The following is a 20,944-nucleotide window of genomic DNA, read 5'->3' on the forward strand; positions in this document are numbered from 1 at the left end:
CTTGTGTTTCTTCCATTCCTGAATCATGGTTTTCAGTACTACTGACAGTCTCCGTAAACACTCCGTATTCAATATTTTTTAAATATATTTTGAAAGTTTTTTACATTTAATGCCTTTTTGCTAGCTGAAATAAATGTTTAGTTATGCAAATGAGGCATGGTCTAATTAAGTATGTGTGAATTTCCATGCAGTGTTATTACAATCAATGGTTGGAAAATCATTTCTTTGTTGTTTAATCAAGAAAACATAGTAAGCTGTTAGAAAAATGTTGGGTTTTGGGATTTTTTTTTTTTAGTATCTGACACAAATCCAACAATAATCAACTTTTTCCTTTTCAAATTTCTTCGTGATGTCCTTCGAATTAGGGACAGGAATTAAAAAATAATGAAATTGTAAATAATAATGAAATAATTTCAGGAATGTAGGTCAGCTGGAAACTAGAGATTTTTGGTTTTGAATATAAAAAAAAAGATTTTGAGGAAAATGGTTTTAAAAATACAGTGTGGTTTAATGTGATTTATAAAGTTTACAAAGGAAATTGTTGTGCAGATCATAAAGACACGTACACTGACATGTCATGAAACAAGTTTTACAGGGATACAGTATACGATATAATGGTACTGTGAAGTGGGCGGAGCTTAAATCCCTCAAAGTTAGAGTCATACATATGAGATAAACACTTTTTTTTTTGCTATTTTAGCTCTATAATTAAAAGATTAATCAACAGATTGTTACTGTTCCACGTTACTGAGACATATTTACATCCTTACCTGGAGAAAAAAAATCCACTCCTATCACTCCAGGTTTGTTCAGTTTATATCTATAGTCTAAAGCTCTGGGCTCCGGTTCGGCTCTGAACAGAGTCCAGACAGGTTTATCATCAATCCCTCGGACGAATCACAGCTCAGTCGGTGGTCGAGCTTTTTCTTACTTTACCTCTAAATTCTGAAATCGTGTCACGGAGGATATTAATCCATCCTGTAAATGATTTTTACTCCAAATTAAACTGGTTCATTCATAAATCCGGATATTAAAACACATGCCACCTGTGATCATCATGAATCAGTTAAAACCTGTGGACTGTTTTTATTTCAACATGTACATTATTTTATATTCATAAACACTTATCGGTGCTGTGAATCCCTGTTTAACTTTCAGAATATTTCTGTGTTCATTTTTTTTTAAAGTGAATCTTTTACACCTTGACAAATTGTTTACAATTGATTGTTTTATTCTTTGTGTAATTATTACGGTTTTATATGAAGCATTTAGAATTTTTGAACTTGATGAAAAGTGCTACATAAATAAAGATTTTTTTAAATTTTTTTCACTTGGAGAAAAAAAATCAAACCTGGGGTTGTCCCACTAAGACTACACAGATGTTTTGTACCTTTAATATCAATCTTTCCTCTGGAAATGTTGATATCATGCCCCTTTAAAGATGATACATGTTTCTAAGTAAAGATACACACTAAAGATAACACAGGTGAGAGTACGACCTCAGTGACAAGGAAAGGAACAGTCTAGTAGCCTTTTTTATTTTTATTTAAATGTACATTTAATTAATTATTTTGTAAAATAGCCTCTGATAAATGAGGCCTAATCCTAAATAAATATATAATGAATAATTTAACTTCTTCTTCTTCTAGTTCTTCTTCTTCTATTATTATTATTATTATTATTATTAGATTAGATAAAACTGTATTGATCCCTTTGGGCGGGTTCCCTCAGGGAAATTATATGCCTAGATTTACAAATGTATTCACACAAAAACAGGTTTCATAACACGACAGTCGAAATAAAACCATCCTAAACGGTACTTTTGCTTGTCACTGTAGTGCTACCTTTAATAGAGTACACAGGAAATTTGCCTGAATAAAAATTACTCAAACTGAAGAAAATTTTACTCTCCGCCAGATAACGTTTGGTCCCTCTCTAAAAAGAGTAAAAGTTACTCTTTCAATAGAGCTGTGGAGTTTTTGTTCCCCCCCGAGTCAATTCTCCTCAATTCAGTGTTAATATTTTAGTCCCTGCGGTGGTATTTGACTTTATTTTGGTATTTGACTTGATTCAGTGTGTCTTGAAATTAACTCTTGTACTATTTTACTCAGTTCAGAGCCACAATCAACTCTGTTACTCTGTAATTTTGCACCAGTTTGACTCCCTAAACTCAAAGTATAGCAAAATTAACTGTTTTTCAGGGAAATACTTTTTTAACTCTGGAGAAACTGCTCAGTCGTTCCTCCTGTGTGCACTGTTTGTACCTTTAATATGTCTTTATTACTTGGATATAGTGTACCTTTAACAGGGATTTAAAGTAATTTAGTTGTTAAAGCAATAATAATAATAATAATAATAATTTCTTAAAAACACATTTTTAAAAACACTATGCTTTTTTAAAGAAAACTATTGCATATAATCATGAAAAGGAGAAAAAAAGAATATATACATAAAAATATTCAATAGTAAATAAATATTTGATATATTTGTATATTTAAGAAAAAGGTCTATATATATATATATAAATGAATGGTAGAAAAAAAAACACACACACACACACACACATATATATATATGTAGGTAGGTAACCATACTTTGGGTCTTCGCTTCTGTACGATGACTGTTTATACAGACTGTTGATTTGTTCCTGGGGCATGTAAAGGTACCGGAAAGTCTACAGTGAAAGGTACAGTTTAGTATAGTGTAGTACGGTATAGTTTAGTACCCTTTGCTCCTCGGAGTTGAGTAATAAACTTGTGCTAAACTTTTACACTTGAATCTATCACCTGGAAAAGTGAATATAGTGTATGTTGTACGTTTAAATGGATTAAACCTACACGGTGGGTTTCTTCTCAGGTCATTCCTGGATTATTATCCAACCTACGCTTTAATACACTCAACAGTGGCTTATTAACCAACTCACAGGTTCTAAATAACGCACTCTCAGAGGAAAAGAAAAGGTAATCTGTTAAACTAGGTTAAACCAGGAGTACACAGTTTGTACCTTTGTATTGTTCGGTTGCATTGTTTTCCTGGAAATCCATGAAGCAGTTTTATGCCTTTAAAAAACACACCAGGGTTCATTCTGCTTATCAGTCTGGTGGTCACTTCAACAGGACATCTACGGTATCTATTCGACCTTTAATATGTCAGATGAGCTGTGGATCTATACAATTAGTGTGGCTTTAAAACACTGGGAAACCCAAGCTCATGCTTTTTAAAGCTGTAAAACTGGTCTTTGGAGGTCAAAGATGCCTCCAAGAGCTGACCACAAGGTGCTACAAGGTGTTCATCAACTAAACTACTCTTTTTTCCTGCTGAGTGTTGTACAGTAAGCCCAAGGAGAATGCGTCATGAGCTGAAAGGTGAAGCAGGATGGACTTGTTTCCACATGAGAGACTGATGTGACAGGAAAGCTACCTGTTCCGCCTGCACGCGCCGCGCTTCCTCCCTTCTGCACTTCCTCCCTTCTTCTCAGATCTCACACATTAATCCTGTCTTCTTCACCGTCAACACATCAGCAGGTTAAATCATCTATTCATCTGTTATTTTATTGCTACTCTGATACACTGTTTACTATTCTGATACACTGTTTACTATTCTGATACACTGTTTACTATTCTGATACACTGTTTACACACACACACACACCTAAAAAGTTCTCCCTCTTACCTCTGAGCTCAACAACACTCACAGCTGAGAACATCAACGATGGAAAGTCTGGTGTCCAAAGTGAGTTAGAAAGAAGATGAAGCTTAAATCCTGTAAACCTGAAGCTCCAAGTCGGACCATGTCACGTTCTCTCTCTCTCTCTCTCTCTCTCCCTCCCCCCGCACAACCTGCATTCCGGTAACTCCCGCCTCCTTAGCCATGATTGGCAGGTTCACTGTCCAATCAGAGGCTTGCTCATTACAACACAAGGTTAAAAAAAAACAACAGCAACAAAAACAATAAACACATGCACTTCTGTAATCTTAGGTGACTGTCAAAGTTTGGTACATAAAAGGCTCATCATCATCATCATCATTATCATCATCATCATCCAATACAGCGCCCTCCACAATTATTCACAGTAAAAATCATAGTGTCAATTTTACTCTTTAAGAGTTGAATTTAACTCTCTGTCAGATAACATTTGGTCCCACTCAAAATCAGTGTAAAATTTACTCTATAGCCAGTGTAAGATTTTTAGAGTTAATTTTACTCTATTTTGTGTCAAAATTAACAATGAGGTGTGTAAAAATATTTAACACTATAGATAAGATTTTCAGAGTTAATCTGACTCTATATTCTATTTTCGTGGGGAATCATCACCCTGCAGAGTAGATTTTGTCGTTGTGTGCAAGTGGGAATTAACTCTCACTTTTGACGCTACCATTTAGACGATTTTACTCTGCATAGTGTTATAACTATACTCTATCCAGAGGAAAATAGGTTTACACTGCAATATTGACACTCCATTTTTTACTGTGTTGGCACCCCTGGTTAAAGTGCCATTCCACCATTGGATGTATTCTTTGGCATAAAATACAATATATTTTGACAACATATATAAATGGTATCACTAGATAGAGAAATCTTTTAGCTTCAAAATGATATATCAAACATAATTTTTGACAACGACAAGTATATTAATTTTGCGACCAAAGTCACCTACCCTTTTAATTTCCGCACGTGATGTCATCGGCAGGTTCCCCTTCTTGTGTACCACGTGACGTGTGACGTGGCACATATTATCAGCAATGGCGGATAGAACGCGATAAAAATAATACCAATAAATCTAGCTAATACCAATAAATCTAGCTAACCGAAAGATTAACTCAAAATTTTTCGCAATTTTTTTGGCCCCCATATACGAGGAGAAATGACTCTCTCACTTTGGGGGTTTCCTGGTCTAAAAATAGACCGACACGTGGTACACAAGAAGGGGAACCTGCCGATGACATCACGTTTCACTACCGCGCAGAAATTAAAAGGGTAGGTGACTTTGGTCGCAAAATTAATATACTTGTCGTTGTCAAAAATTATGTTTGATATATCATTTTGAAGCTAAAAGATTTCTCTGTCTAGTCATGTTGTCATAAAATATACTGTATTTTATGCCAAAGAATACATCCAATGGTGGAATGGCACTTTAAGATGTGTTAAAAGCCTTGAAATAAATTCAGTTTTTATTGCAGAAGCATAAGAGCCATTCCACCGAATCGGTGCCATTTCCATCCCTAGAAAATTATATGTATAAATGCACATTTAAATACATTTCCTTATTACGCAGAATGTCCTGCACATTGATCTGATTTCAAATTTAAGATATATAATTGTAAGGATTAATAAAAACTACCTAAAACACTGAAAAATAGCATGTGTTACCTGTCCCCGCACTCTAACTTTATACTTAACTATGAAATATTATGATTAAAATCCTTCAGAAACAGTATTTCTTTTGCACTGTTGTGTGACTCCATATCCTATCCATGGTTTAAATTTTTTTTTTCATAAGAAATCCACAATATCTTAGTTAAAATACACATTTTAGTCGTGTCCCTGGGTTTTCACTCAGTCCTGTTACCCAAACATAATTACCCCATCTGACGAATTTGGAACATTCCATAAATCACATGCTCAACAGGAAGTTACATCAGTTGTGTCTTCTGAAGGCCATGGGAAGACCAAAAGTTAGTTCTTTCATTTACTTTTCTGTATATTTGATGATTTTTTTAATTTGACTGATAAGGTCAATGTCAACATACTGTCCTGTTACTTAAATTATTTCTTAGGTGATATTTGTTTATTTTAAAAATACAGATTTTTGGTAAATCACTAGAATGCGCTAAGTGTGGTCATGCTATTAGCAATGACGCCATGTGGCTTAATTCCATGTATTAGCTAATCCTAGGCTAAAAACTCAGTCCTGTTACTTTCAGAGTTTTGGTAACAGAATTGAAAAAAATGCAGCCATCTTTGACTTCCAAACCTTGTAACGTAGCCTGAGGTTGACTAATACACATTTTGAATAGTTAAATCAGTGTTGAAAAGATATAACAAATTAAGTTTAATTTGGGAGTGGTACAACAAGCAAATGGCACCCATTCAGTGGAATGTCCCATAATCTCACACTGAAAATTACAGAAAAATGTAACCCTTAACTCAAGTGAATTAAAAAAAAATCCCTGACTAAGAAATAATTATTTTTCATAAAATAAAAATAAAAATGAAAAATTACACAGGGCGGCACGGTGGTGTAGTGGTTAGCGCTGTCGCCTCACAGCAAGAAGGTCCGGGTTCGAGCCCCGTGGCCGGCGAGGGCCTTTCTGTGTGGAGTTTGCATGTTCTCCCCGTGTCCGCGTGGGTTTCCTCCGCGTGCTCCGGTTTCCCCCACAGTCCAAAGACATGCAGGTTAGGTTAACTGGTGACTCTAAATTGAGCGTAGCTGTGAATGTGAGTGTGAATGGTTGTCTGTGTCTATGTGTCAGCCCTGTGATGACCTGGCGACTTGTCCAGGGTGTACCCCGCCTTTCGCCCGTAGTCAGCTGGGATAGGCTCCAGCTTGCCTGCGACCCTGTAGAACAGGATAAAGCGGCTAGAGATAATGAGATGAGATGAGATGAAATTACACAGTGGTGTAGTGGTTAGCATGGTCGCCTCACAGCAAGAAGGTTCTGGGTTCAAACCCAGTGGCCGGCGAGGGCCTTTCTGTGTGGAGTTTGCATGTTCTCCCCGTGTCTGCATGGGTTTCGTCTGGGTGCTCCGGTTTCCCCCACAATCCAAAGACATGCAGTTAGGTTGACGTAGGGCGGCCTTGGGCTGAGGTGCCTTTGAGCAAGGTACCGAACCCCTGACTGCTCCCTGGGCGCTGTAGTGTGGCTGTCCACTGCTCTGGGTGTGTGCACACGTGTGTTCACTGCTTCAGATGGGTTAAATGCAGAGGATGAATTTCACTGTGCTTGAAAGTGTGCATGTGACAAATAAAGGTTTCTTTCTTTCTTTCTTTCTTTCTTTAAAATCACCTGTTCCACAATTATTGGCACTATAACAATTCCTAGAAAATAAATGTGATTAGATTAGATTAGATTAGATTAGATTAGATTAGATTAGATTAGATTAGATTAGATTAGATTAGATTAGATAGAACTTTATTGATCCCATTGGGGGGGGTTCCCTCAGGGAAATTAAGATTCCAGCAGCATCATTACAGGATAAACAGAGAATAGAAAATAGAGAAAAAACTTCTCATCTCATCTCATTATCTGTAGCCGCTTTATCCTGTTCTACAGGGTCGCAGGCAAGCTGGAGCCTATCCCAGCTGACTACGGGCGAAAGGCGGGGTACACCCTGGACAAGTCGCCAGGTCATCACAGGGCTGACACATAGACACAGACAACCATTCACACTCACATTCACACCTACGCTCAATTTAGAGTCACCAGTTAACCTAACCTGCATGTCTTTGGGGGAAACCGGAGCACCCGGAGGAAACCCACGTGGAACACATGCAAACTCCGCACAGAAAGGCCCTCGCCGGCCACGGGGCTCAAACCCGGGCCTTCTTGCTGTGAGGCGACAGCGCTAACCACTACACCGCTGTGCCGCCCAGAAAAAATTTCTAGATAAATTAAATTAAGTATTTACATTTACAAATATAAAAAGAATAAGATATGGGGAAGAGAGGAGGGGGGAAGGGGCCAGCAGGAGAGATATTGCACTTTATATTGCACTTTATATTGCACATTGTCCAGTATTGCTTATTGTCAGGCTAGGCTACTGCTCCTTCCCGTCCTCTGTCCTCCTGTTCCCCCTCCTCCCCCCCAGAGAGGAGTCGTACAGTCTGATGGCGTGAGGGACAAAGGAGTTTTTAAGTCTGTTCGTCCTGCACTTGGGAAGGAGCATTCTGTCACTGAACAGGCTCCTCTGGTTGCTGATGACGGTGTGCAGAGGGTGACTGGCATCGTCCATGATGTTCAATAGTTTGTCCATAGTCCTCTTCTCTGCCACCGTCACCAGAGAGTCCAGCTTCATGCCAACCACAGAGCCGGCCCGCCTGATCAGTTTTTCCAACCTGGATGTGTCCTTCTTGGATGTGCTGCCCCCCCCCAGCACACCATGGTGTAAAACAGGAATTGTAAACAGGTGTAACTGAAGCATTTCTGTCATTTCTACTGTAGTTTATAAAGTTGATCAGAGTATCTAGGAACCTTTAATTAGTAATCCATCACATCCTGTTTCCCTGGGGTATAAATATGATGTGACACAGAGGCCTATTTCTCTTATCCACTCTTCAGCATGGGAAAGACAAGAGAACACACCATTCAAGTAAGGTAGATGTGTGTCGACCTTCATAAGTCAGGCAATGGCTACAAGAAAATAGCCGCTCGCCTACACCGGCCCGTATCTACAGTCAGAGGAATCATCAAGAAGTTTAAAACAACTGGAACAGTGGCAAACAAGCCTGGACGAGGATGCAAGTTTATCTTGCCACCACACACAGTGAGGAGGATGGGAAGAGAAGTAAAGAGTTCTTCAAAGCTCACTGTTAGAGAACTGCATCAAAAAGTAGCATCTTGGGGTCACAAAGTCTCCATAACAACCATCAGGCGCTGTCTACATGCCAACAAGCTGTTTGGGAGGCATGCACGGAAAAAGCCTTTTCTCACTTACAAGCATGAACGTAAACGTCTGGAGTTCGCTAAGAGGTACTGGGACTTCAACTGGGACCGTGTGCATTGGTCAGATGAGACCAAGATAGAGCTTTTTGGCAACAAACACTCTAATACATCACAAAAGATGAGTATGCGGAAAAGCACCTCATGCCCACCGTGAGGTGCTTTTCCGCATACGGTGATGCGGTGATGCTGTGGGCCTGTTTCTCTTCCAAAGGCCCTGGGAACCTTGTTAGGGTGCATGGCATCATGAACTCTTTGAAATACCAGGACATTTTAAATCAAAATCTGGTGGCCTCTGCCCGAAAGCTGAAGACGGGTCGTCACTGGGTCTTTCAGCAAGATAACGACCCTAAACATGTGGCCAAATCTACACAAAAATGGTTCACCAGACACAAAATCAAGCTCCTCCCATGGCCATCTCAGTCCCCAGACCTCAACCCAATTGAAAACCTGTGGGGTGAGCTGAAGAGGAGAGTGCATAGGAGAGGACCCAGGACTCTGGATGATTTAGAGAGATTGTGCAAAGAGGAATGGTTGAATATCCCTCTCTCTGTATTCTCCCATCTTGTGAAATGTTATAGGAGAATATTAAATGCTGTCTTGTTGGCAAAAGGGAGTTGTACAAAGTATTAACATCAGGGGTGCCAGTAATTGTGGTACACATGATTTCATGTAAAGGAATTATTTCTTAATGTGGGATTTTCCCACTGAATAATGCACTTGAATTAAAGCTTTGATTTTTCTCTTTTTTTGCATTGTTGTCCTATATTATTTTTTAAAATTAATTTATTAGAAGCCTAAGAACATATCTTAACGAGGGGTGCCAATAATTGTGGAGGGTGCTGTAAATGTTATAATTAGGAATAACTGTTTACCAGGTGGGCGGCATGGTGGTGTAGTGGTTAGCACTGTCATTTTACAGCAAGAAGGTCCGGGTTCGAGCCCCGTGGCCGGCGAGGGCCTTTCTGTGTGGAGTTTGCATGTTCTCCCCATGTCCATGTGGGTTTCCTCCGGGTGCTCCGGTTTCCCCCACAGTCCAAAGACATGCAGGTTAGGATAATTGGTGGCTCTAAATTGACCGTAGGTGTGAATGGTTGTCTGTGTCTATGTGTCAGCCCTGTGATGACCTGGCACCTTGTCCAGGGTGTACCCCGCCTTTCGCCCATAGTCAGCTGGGATAGGCTCCAGCTTGCCTGCGACCCTGTAGGACAGGATAATGGATGGATGTTTACCAAGCTCCTATTATTATTATTATTATTATTATTAACAACAACAGTTACTATTCATTACTATTTATTAAATATATAACAGTTATTGCAAAAAATCGAGTCGTACATGAGCTGATAACCGCTATAATCCATGTACGATGAGACTGAGTGGAATAATAGAATAGAATAGAATAGAATAGAATAGAATGCCTTTATTGTCACTATACACGTACAATGAGATTAAACTGTTTTATTCTCTCCACATTCACTGGATTTTGAGAAACAGATCATTTTTATTTTTTGCAAATTCGATAAATAAAAACTTTACACAAAACATCAGACAAAATAATTTCTGCTTAGAATGTAAACAAACCGGCGAAATGACAGGAGCAATTTGTGAAAAATGCTATAATAATAATAATAATAATAATTCTTGAAAAATAGAAAAAGATACGTTCTTACCATGAAATACTTTTATTACATATTTTCGTTGCTTTTTTTAAAATATTTTTTGAGGTTTTGTTTTCAAGTAGAGTTTTTATTTCGTCCTCGGTTGGTTCAGCAACACGCTCTGCCATTTTGTTTTTCTCTACTCAGAGTATATGAGCTGATATCCTAGTAGTAGAGTAGCCAATCAGAGCATGCGATTGCTCATATCCAGTGACTGTGGATAGGATAATATTTAAATAATATTGGCTGGCTTTTTTTCATGGTATATCAGATATAATTCATTCAGCTAGCATGATACTGAACGAGTCGAAGACAAGTAGCTGAATGGAATATATCTGATAGACCATGAAAAAAGCCAGCCAATATTATTATTATGGCAAATTAGCCAGCACTTATGTGTCCAGCCACATCACGATCCCACCAAGCAGTTGTTGGGATGTTGCTTTGAGTTTGAGACTTCTCCTTATACTCCTTAGTTTAGTCACTCCTCTGTATCAGTCCACCAAAGACTTTCCTCATGATGGTTTCTCCTTCCAGGAGAACAGCCACTTGCATCCTCGTAATTACTCTGGAGACGTTTTTCTCATCGATTAACTTCTTAACCTCTCTTGTTGCCTTCTCAACACCACCGTCAAGACATCCAATAATGAATGGGACAATCTCAACTGCCAGCCCTAATCTTTTCTCCCTGGTCTCGAAAGCAAGTTGTTGGTACTTGTCAAGCTTCTTCCTTGTTGCTTGCTCCAGGCTTTCCTCTTGGGGACAGGCCATATCAACAATCCAGATCTTTCTTTCATTTGCATCCTCCAACACAAGATCAGGTCTTCGCGCTGCAGTCTGTTTCCTCATTTTGAACTTGAAGTCCCAACAGAGTTTGGAACCTTCCTTCTCCAGCACCTGACCCTGTTTCCATCTCTCTTTGTACCACACTGTGTTCTCTGGGAGAATGCCTTTCTCGATGGCCCAACTGACTGCTTGGACCATTAGTGCATTATTGTGCCTTCATAGGTGTTCAGTTCCAGCAAGTACTTTGCATCCTGCTAACAGGTGCTGGACTGTCTCATCATACTTGCCACACAGTCTGCATTTCCCATCTCCATCTCCTATTCCTCAGATTTTCTTCTATTTCTTGGTTTCCACCATTTGTTCTAGCATGTTCATTATGCCGGCTGTTTTCTGTGGAGCAATGTTTACACTTAGCCATCCTTGGTCTTCGCTCCCTTGCCCAAAAAACACTTGGCTCTGCATCTCCTCTCTATACTCGTCCTGTAACTTCCCCTTATATCCTTCTTCCAAGCCATTCTTTAGGGCCTTCCAGTACTCATTCCAACCCTGTGGCATGCTTTCCTCATCCATCTGGATCTTGCCTTCAGTAAACTCGACCTCCATTCCACACTCTTGCACTGCTACCTCTGCTTCTCTTTTGATGCTCTTATACTCACTCCCATGGTCCCTTCTCATGCTATCCATATCCACCAGCTTGAGCTTAAGGTCATGCAAGTAGCTACGCATACCTTGGTCTCCTTATACACCTGCCTCAGCTCTTTAAATAGCATCCACCATCCTGTCTCTTCATGTACAGTCTCTGGTCACTTGCCTGATGGCCAAGCATGTTCTTTCTTCACAATGTATCCTTGACCAGCATATTGAGATCGTAAAGCTCTTGCTTTGTGAACTGACAGACATTTATGGCGCATGTGGCAACAGGGATCACTCTGCAATTGATGGCTTTGATGAGGTGCTTAACATAGAGTTCCAGGTCCACTAGCCTGTCTAGTCTCCTTTTCATCTCCTCTTTAATTCGTTTGAGGACTTTCTCTCAGTCAATACCCTTTCCCTGTTCTATTCCCAGGAACTTATATGACTCCTCCTTCTCTGGATCCAGAGCTTCTGCCTTTTCATCTAAGATTGTCAACCCTTCTCCTTTCACCATTTCTCCTCTTTGAAACACAATTTCAGTGCATTTCTTCACCCCATACACTGCTCCAGTATCCTCATTAGCCTTCACTATTATCTCGTTGGCAACTTCCAACAGCGGGTGGTTCTCTTGGTACATCTTCAAATCATCTATGAACAGGCTGTGAGTTCTCTTTGTCAATCGTTCTCCAGGGGGGCCCATCCTATAACCCCTCATCTCCCGTAAGAGCATCATGATGGGGATCTCGGACAGACAGAAGCATACAGGGGAATAACTGTCCCCTTGTAGGAATCCACAGCGTATCTGGATCTATTGGCTATGTGCTGTGTGGTCTCTTATGTTAATTTATTATTATTATTATTATTATTATTATTATTATTGTTATACACATTCTCTTCATATCAGCATTCTCGAAGGCCAACACTAACTTACCCATGACTCAGTGCTGTTAGTGCAGCAGTCCAGTAACCTTCCAGCTGCTGTAGTGTTCATCAGTAGCACAGGCTAATGATCGAGAAACTAAGATTTCTGTCTCCAGACTCTTCTTCCATGCTGCACGCTCACCACAGTATTTTTCACTCAGACTTAAGTATTCATTTCCATGTGTAATTTACTTACAGTTGTGGTCAGAAGTTTACATACAGTGGCATGAATGTCATCTTGGATATGAATGTCATGGCAATATTTGGGCTTTCAGTAATTTCTGTGAACTGTTCTTTTTCTGTGGCAGAATGATTGTACAGCATACATCTTTAATTAAAAAAACACACTAGAATTTGGTGCACAAGTTTTAATTTTCTTTGAGATTTCTGAAATCAGCACAGGGTCAAAATTATACCTCCAGGGTAAAACATTTACATACACTCACTTAGATTATTAATTCAGAGGTGCTGAAACTTCCAAAATGTATTTTATCTTGCCAAGGTCGAGGTCTCTTAACTTCCTGTTAGTGATCATGATTGACTACAGCTGGTAGCTTCTCTGTGCCTTCATAAAAAGGGTTTGTTTACAGCACTCATTGGATTGACCAACACACAGTAAAATGGGAAAGTCCAAGGAGCTCAGTGCAGATCTGAGAAAGAGGAACGCAGATATACACAACTCTGGAATATCTCTTGGAGCCATTTCTAAACAACTGCAAATTCCAAGATCAGTTCAAACAATTGTATCCAAGTTATTGTGAGGTGTAGTCACTTTGCCAAGAAAACCCAAACTGTCACCCTCAGCTGAAAGGAAATTGGTTCGGATGGTCAGGAACAACCTGGGAACCACCATGGCACAGCCATGCCATGAACTGGAAGCTGATGGATCACTGTCTACAGTTCAATTCTCCATGAACTAAGAGGCTGCTATCCAAGAAATAACCCCCTGCTCCAAAATTGACACCTTCAAGCGTAACTAAAGTTTGAAGCTGACCACACAGACAAAGAAAAAAGACTTCTGGAGGAAAGCTGTATGGTCAGATGAGACAAAGATTGAGTTGTTTGGCCACAATGACCACCATGTACAGATGGACACTGTACCAGTGTCAGTAAACCTGCTGGAGATGAGCAGACTACAAACATGGACAGCTCGGACTACAACTCCCAGCACACACAGTGCCCTCTATCCTCCGCCTTCTGACTCTCAGCTGACATTAATTTCCTCATCACCTGTCTCAGTATTTAAACCCCAGTCACACAAGCACATATTGTGAAGTATCGTTCTGTTTTTTCCATACATACCAAGCCTTGTTATTCTCTGACTGCCTTTCTGCCTTTTGACTGTTGCTAGTGTTTTCTTGTTTCCTTGATCTCTGTTTTGCCCATGTTACTCTGTTCGCCGATCACCCGACCCTAGCTTGTTCTTTGACTACAATTCCTGTCTCTCGTTTTGGCTTGGTTTGCTATTCTAAAGCTGTCTTCCGCTGCACATACATCCATAAGTGCCTGCGTACTCACAGGATACTTCGCCAGCATGGATGTAGTGGAGGATCACAAACAGATGGCTCTCAACGCACAGGGGCGACTGCTAGGAGAACATCAACAGATGCTCACTGACCTGAACACCAGGATAACGCAGCTAACAACTGTTATGTCGCAGGCCCTCCTAGCATGCACTGAATCTCCTCCTTGCTCCGCGTTGCAACTTCCTGCACCAAAAAATTTCACTGGCAACCCCGCCACATGCAAGGGCTTCCTGTTACAATGCTCATTGTATTTCGCCACCGTGCCGGATATTCTGGAAGAACACAAACTCGCTAAATTTCTGTCTCTCCTCACCAGCAAAGCACTCTGCTGGGCTACAGCCGTCTGGAACAAAGGTGGAAAGCCAACGGGGTCATATGAACAGTTCCTCTCCCTATTCAAGAAGGTATTCGATCACGAGCCCGAGGGAATCAAAGTTGGGGAAACCCTTCTCACTAGCTCACAGGGCACCAGAAGTGTCACCAAGTATGCCCTGGATTTCAGGACTATTGCAGCTTCCAGTGGATGGAACGTCCCAGCACTCAAAGTGGTCTTTTGCCAGGGACTGTGCCCTGAAATACTCAACGAGCTGGCATGTAGGGATGAGAACCTCTCACTGGACTCCCTGATCAAACCGGCTATAAGTCTATACCAGCTGTTGAAGCACCGGCCTTCGCTCCTCACAGAGAAGAAGCCAATGTTGCCTCCCAAAGACCATGCACCCATGGAGCTGTCATGCACATGGTTGTCCCACGCTGAGCATGCCAGAAGGCACAAGGAGGATTTGTGCTTCTACTGGGGGAGTGCCGGTCATGACATCCAACACTGCCCAGTTCAACCTGCCCGGGGAACCTCAAATGAGATACCTGTTCCAGCCCAAAGTCCCGTAAGAAAACTTAACTGTAAATCCTTAAAAATCCCAGTGTTACTGAAGATGGCGTCCTCCACTCGTGTCCTAGCCACCTTCATAGATTCAGGAGCAGAGGGAAACTTCATCAGCAAAGCCCTCATGCAAAAGCTCAACCTGCCAGTTACCTCTCTGAAAAGTGCGCTTAACATCAGGACTATTGACGGTGGACCCATAGGCAACGGCCTAGTCACATCACAGACACAGCCACTGCAGATACAAGTGGGGGCCCTACATCACGAACTAATCTCGTTGTACATCACAACCACTGACCATCATGATATCATCCTCAGCTACTCCTGGTTACAACTGAATGATCCCCTCATCTCATGGCAGAACGAGGAGATACTCCAGTGGTCACCTACGTGCTTTCAGAGCTGCCTCTCTCATCCCCAACTCATCGTCTCCTCCACCTCAGTTGAGAGCCCGCTCCCCGACTCCATGGACAACGTTCCAGAATGCTACCAGGATCTTTCTGAGGTCTTCAGCAAGGGGAAGGCCTGCAGACTACCACCGCATAGACCCTGCGACTGTGCCATTGAGCTGTTGCCAGGCATGGCACCACCACGAGGTCGCATCTATCCCCTTTCCCAGAAAGAACATGCTGCCATGGAAGAGTACATCCAGGAGGCCGTACATAGACTATAGAGGGCTTAATGAAGTCACCGTTAAATATCCGTATCCTCTCCCTCTGGTTCCGCTAGCTCTGGAGCAACTCAGATCAGCCAAGGTGTTTTCCAAGTTGCATCTTCAAAGTGCCTGCAACCTGATCTGGATTAAACGAGGTAACGAGTGGAAGACTGCCTTCAGCAAAACCACTGGTCTCTTCGAATACCGGTTTATGCCATATGGCCTAACTTCGGCTCCCAGGGTGTTCCAAATTTTCATCAATGACATGCTGCAGGACATGCTGGGAAAATACATCATTTCTGACTTAGATTACATCTTGATCTATTCTTCAGATTTCCCCAGTCATCAGGGCCATGTCAGAACTGTCCTCAAACATTTGCTGGAGAACCACCTCTACGTCAAAGCCAAAAAATGCAAATTCCACCAAGACAAGATCTCCTGCCTGGGCTACATCATTAGCTCGGAAGGGATCAGCATGGACTCAACCAAAGTCTTGGCCATTACCTTGTGGCCCCAACCTAAGTCCATCAAGGACCTCCAGGTCTAGGTTTTCTAGGTTTTGCCAACTTCTACCGTCGTTTCATCAGGAACTTCAGCACCTTGCATGCTCCATTGACCACTCTCCTAAAAAAGGGGCCCATGTGCCTCCAATGGAATCCTCAGGCAGAAGAAGCCTTCAACAAGCTGAAAACCGCCTTCACATCGGCTCCGATTCTCCAGCATCCAGACCCCATGAAACCATTCATCGTGGAGGTAGACGCCTCTGACACAGGCGTAGGAGCCATCTTGTCCCAGCAGTTTGGGGAAAAGCCGAAACTATATCCAGTGGCTTTCTTCTCCAAGAAGCTAACCCCTGCTGAGAGGAATTATGACATGGGCAATCGCGATCTGCTGGCCATCAAACTAGCCTTGGAGGAATGGCCACACTGGTTGGAGGGAGCAACTCATCCATTCATCATCCTAACTGACCATAAGAACCTAGAGTATCTCAAGAAGGCCAAGAGGTTGAACCCACGTCAGGCTAGGTGGGCGCTGTTCTTCACCCGTTTTAATTTCTCTATCTCCTTCCAACCAGGGTCCAAGAACACCAAGGCGGATGTTCTGTCCCTGGGTGTAGAACCATCACCCAAAGTCACAGAACCTCAACCCATCATCCCGACACAGCACTTCATACAATCCATCATGTGGGATCTGGAGAGTGAAATCCGTAAGTCTCAACTACAATCTGTACCTAAATCACATCCCATCTGGTCTTCTCTTTGTGCCAGCACATCTACACAGCAAACTCATCACCTGGGTGCACTCCTCTCCTGCCACTGGTCACCCCAACAATCAATGTACCTACCAGATGCTGAAAAATAGGTACTGATGGGACAACATGCTGACTGAAATCAACTGGCCTGAGGAGAGCTCTCAGGACGACAAATGCACGAAAAGCCCCGGGTCCTGATAACATTCCTGGTCGTGTCCTGAAAGACTGTGCCGAGGAGCCCACAGATGTCTTTACAGACATCTTCAACATCTCGTTGAGCCAGGCTGTTGTCCCCACGTGCCTCAAAACCACCACCATCATCCCGATCCCGAAGAAGCCATCTCCCTCCTGCTTCAATGACTACCGCCCTGTCGCACTCACTCCCATCCTCATGAAGTGCTTCAAGCGGCTAGTCATGAGGCATATCAAGTCTGCCCTCCCCCCCACCCTGGATCCTTTCCAGTTTGCATATCAGTCCAACCGTTCGACCGATGACGCCATCTCCACTGCCCTCCACCCAGCCCTCATCCACCTGGAGACAAAAGACTCATATGTCAGAATGCTGTTCATAGACTTTAGCTCAGCATTCAACACAATTATTCCTCAGCAGCTCATTCATAAACTGGACCAGCTGGGACTCAACACCTCCCTGTGCAACTGGCTGCTGGACTTCCTGACGGGGAGACCACAGACTGTACGGGTCGGCAGCAACTCCTCCAGCACCATCACACTGAACATGGGGGCCCCCCAAGGATGTGTGCTAAGCCCCCTCCTCTTCACTCTGCTGACCCACGACTGCACACCAACATCCAGCTCAAATCTCTTCATTAAGTTTGCGGATGACACGACTGTGGTGGGTCTCATCAACAATGGCGATGAGACAATCTACAGGAGTGAGGTGAGCCGCTTGGCCATGTGGTGCAAGGACAACAATCTCCTTCTGAATGTGGAGAAGACGAAGAAGATTGTTGTGGACTTCAGGAGAGAGCACACCCAGCATGCTCCACTATCTATCGACGGTGCTGCAGTGGAGAGGGTGAGCAGCACCAAGTTTCTGGGTGTGCACATCTCTGAAGACCTGTCCTGGAGCAACAACACCGCATCACTGGCCAAAAAAGCCCAACAGCGTCTGTACTTCCTCTGCAAACTGAGGAGAGCAAGAGCTCCGGCCCCCATCATGCACACTTTCTACAGAGGCACCATCGAGAACATTCTGACCAGCTGCATCACCGTGTGGTATGGTGCCTGCACCGTGTCCTGCTGCAAGTCTCTGCAGAGCATCGTGAGAGCAGCTGAGAGGATCATTGGTGTCTCTCTCCCTTCTCTAATGGATATTTATAACTCCCGCCTTACCCGCAAAGCCATCAGGATTGCAGGTGACCCCACCCACCCATCTCACAGCTTCTTCAGCCTGCTGCCGTCGGGGAGGAGACTGAGGAGTCTCCGGGCCAAAACCAGCAGGCTCAAGAACAGTTTCTTTCACCAGGCAGTCAGGAGGCTCAACTCCCTCCCTGTTCTGCCCCTCCTCCCCCCTCTTCCCCCTGCCACAGATTCTGCTCGCACATCCCCCTGCCCCCCCTTCAGCATCTGACATGTCATCCTCACAGTTTCCCCCCCAACATATACATACATATAATTCATTAACACACTGAACTCAGGGACTGCACATCTCACTTTACCTTGCTCATTTGCACTATTCCGCACTACCTCATCTTAACAGCTGCTAGTTTGTTTATACTGCTTATTTCATGTTTCATGTTTACCTGCTATACCTCAAGTGCCCTTGACTGTTTGGTTATTTGAACCAATTTATGTGTGTGTGTGTGTGTGTGTGTGTGTGTGTGTGTGTGTGTGTGTGTGTGTGTGTTTTTAGTCTACGTCTAGTTCATATCTAGTGTGTTTATGCTGTTTATATTGTCTGTTTGAGTGTTTAGTCTGTGTGTAGTTCTTATCTAGTGTTTACACTGTTTATATTGTCTGAGTGTTTAGTCTATGTCTTGTTCTTATCTAGTGTTTATACTGTTTATTTATACTGTTTATATTGTTTGTCTGAGTGTTTAGTCTATGTCTAGTTCCTATCTAGAGTGTTTATACTGTTTATATTGTTGTTTGTTTTTTCAATTATTCTATTTTTATTTATTGCATTGCCTGTTTGCACCGTGGGTCAGAGAGGACTGAAATTTCATCTGTGCTGTATGTTGAGCATGTATAGCATATTTGACAATAAACTTGACTTGAATTGTCTTGTCTCTTCCTGTTCCGACTGTGCCCAGGCCAAGGTTCCTCGAGCTCCTCCAGCTGGCAACCTCATGCCTCTACCTGTCCCGCAGCGACCCTGGTCACACTTGGCGATCAACTTCATCACAGACCTCCCTTCATCACAAAACAGTACCACAATCATGGTCACCATCGACCGGTTCTCGAAAGCTTTGAGGCTCATCCCTCTTCTGGGTATCCCTATGGCCACCCAAATGGCTGAGCTTCTTTTCCAACAAGTATTCCAATACTACGGCATCCCTGAAGGCATCATCAGTGGCCGAGGCCCACAATTCATCTTCAAGTTCTGGTCCTGCTTCATGGAGAGGTTGGGGGTGTCCATTAGCCTCACATCCGGCTACCACCCCCAGTCCAATGGGCAGGTAGAATGGGCCAACCAGGAAATCAGCTGCTTCCTGCGAATCTACTGCATGCACAACCAGGGGGACTGGGCAGGTTTTCTGCCATGAGCTGAGTATGCGCAGAACTCCCTAAAGCATTCTGGGACTCAGCTAACACCTTTCCAGTGCACACTCGGCTACCAACCACCTTTGTTCCCCTGGGACAACACACCCAATCAGGTACAGGCAGTAGATGAGTGGTTCCAGCACAGCCAAACCGTTTGTGAAGAAGTCCATCAGTGGCTAGAGGTCGTCTGTGCCAAGTACAAGACGTATGCCGATTGACACAGAAGAGAGACTCCCACCTATCTTCCTGGTGATCGAGTATGGGTGGTGACTAAGAACCTACAAGAGACAAACGCCTGTAGGAAACTACAACCACACTACATCGGACCCTTCAAGGTGTTACGGCACATCGATGTCTCATATGTGACCCCTCACCGAATCCAGGGACACATGTCGGCCGAAACGAATCCGAGATAATCGCAAAAGAAGCATTTTTTTCGAAATTTGTGATTTTTGTTTTTTTCCATCATGTGCAAGTTGAGATCTTGAAGAATGCAATCAGTAATTCAGATAATAGATTGTTTTGTTGGAAAAGCATACATTTTTTGTTGCAAACTGTCTTGTTTTTGTTCAGGACTGTAGCCTGCTGGGGGGTGTGGGTAAATTACCATATGGGCCATTCACATGATGATTTAAGTAATTTGTTTTTTTTTTCCGCGAATCAGCTGTATGATCCGAGTTGAGCGCATGGCTACTTAACCTGCATAGAGGTGTGTGATTTTACTATGGAATGAGTTACTAAACAGAGCGCAGAGGAGCAAACACCGCGAAGCAAACAGACACACGGTATTTACATCGGAGATCACCATTTCTAGCAAAAAAAACGCAACCTCGTTTTCCAGATTGAATGGAATACTTGAATGATTGGATGATACACGGACCGTTCTAGGATTACATTCCATCGGAGGCATTGGTGTGTGCAAGGCGCCGTTTCTCTTTCTGATGGGGTGAGTTTATTAATCTAAGGCTGTGTGGTTATTTTTGCATGTAACGGAGAGTGTTGTGGTTTGGTTAAGCCTAGGTCACAACCGGACGTACGATTTTTTGGCCGTGTGATTTTTGGCGTTTCCCAAATCGCTGCGGTTTTTTTTTGTTCACGGAGAAAGACGCGCGTTGGCCGTAAGTTTGTCTTGCAACCTGAAAAAAACGTAAGCACTCGTAGAGTTTGTTTGACATGACAAAGAACCTCTGCGGCCGGTATGCGGCTCGAAAATCAGCACATCACACGCGCGCTCTCGTGCGTTTCATGC

General features: G+C 42.8%; 1 protein-coding gene across 2 annotated transcripts in view; it reads right to left on the reverse strand.

The window, feature by feature from the left end:
- The window catches only part of traf3ip2l (TRAF3 interacting protein 2-like), a 52,258-nt gene extending 48,421 nt beyond the window's left edge, over positions 1 to 3,837 (reverse strand). For both annotated transcript variants that reach the window (XM_060920138.1, XM_060920137.1), the window contains exon 1: positions 3,673 to 3,837. The gene's annotated coding sequence lies outside the window, so the exon portion shown is untranslated. The remainder of the gene's footprint in view (positions 1 to 3,672) is intronic.
- Between the last annotated feature and the right edge of the window lie 17,107 nt (positions 3,838 to 20,944).

The sequence above is a fragment of the Neoarius graeffei genome, chromosome 4, assembly GCF_027579695.1.
Source record: "Neoarius graeffei isolate fNeoGra1 chromosome 4, fNeoGra1.pri, whole genome shotgun sequence".
NCBI classification, from domain to species: domain Eukaryota; kingdom Metazoa; phylum Chordata; class Actinopteri; order Siluriformes; family Ariidae; genus Neoarius; species Neoarius graeffei.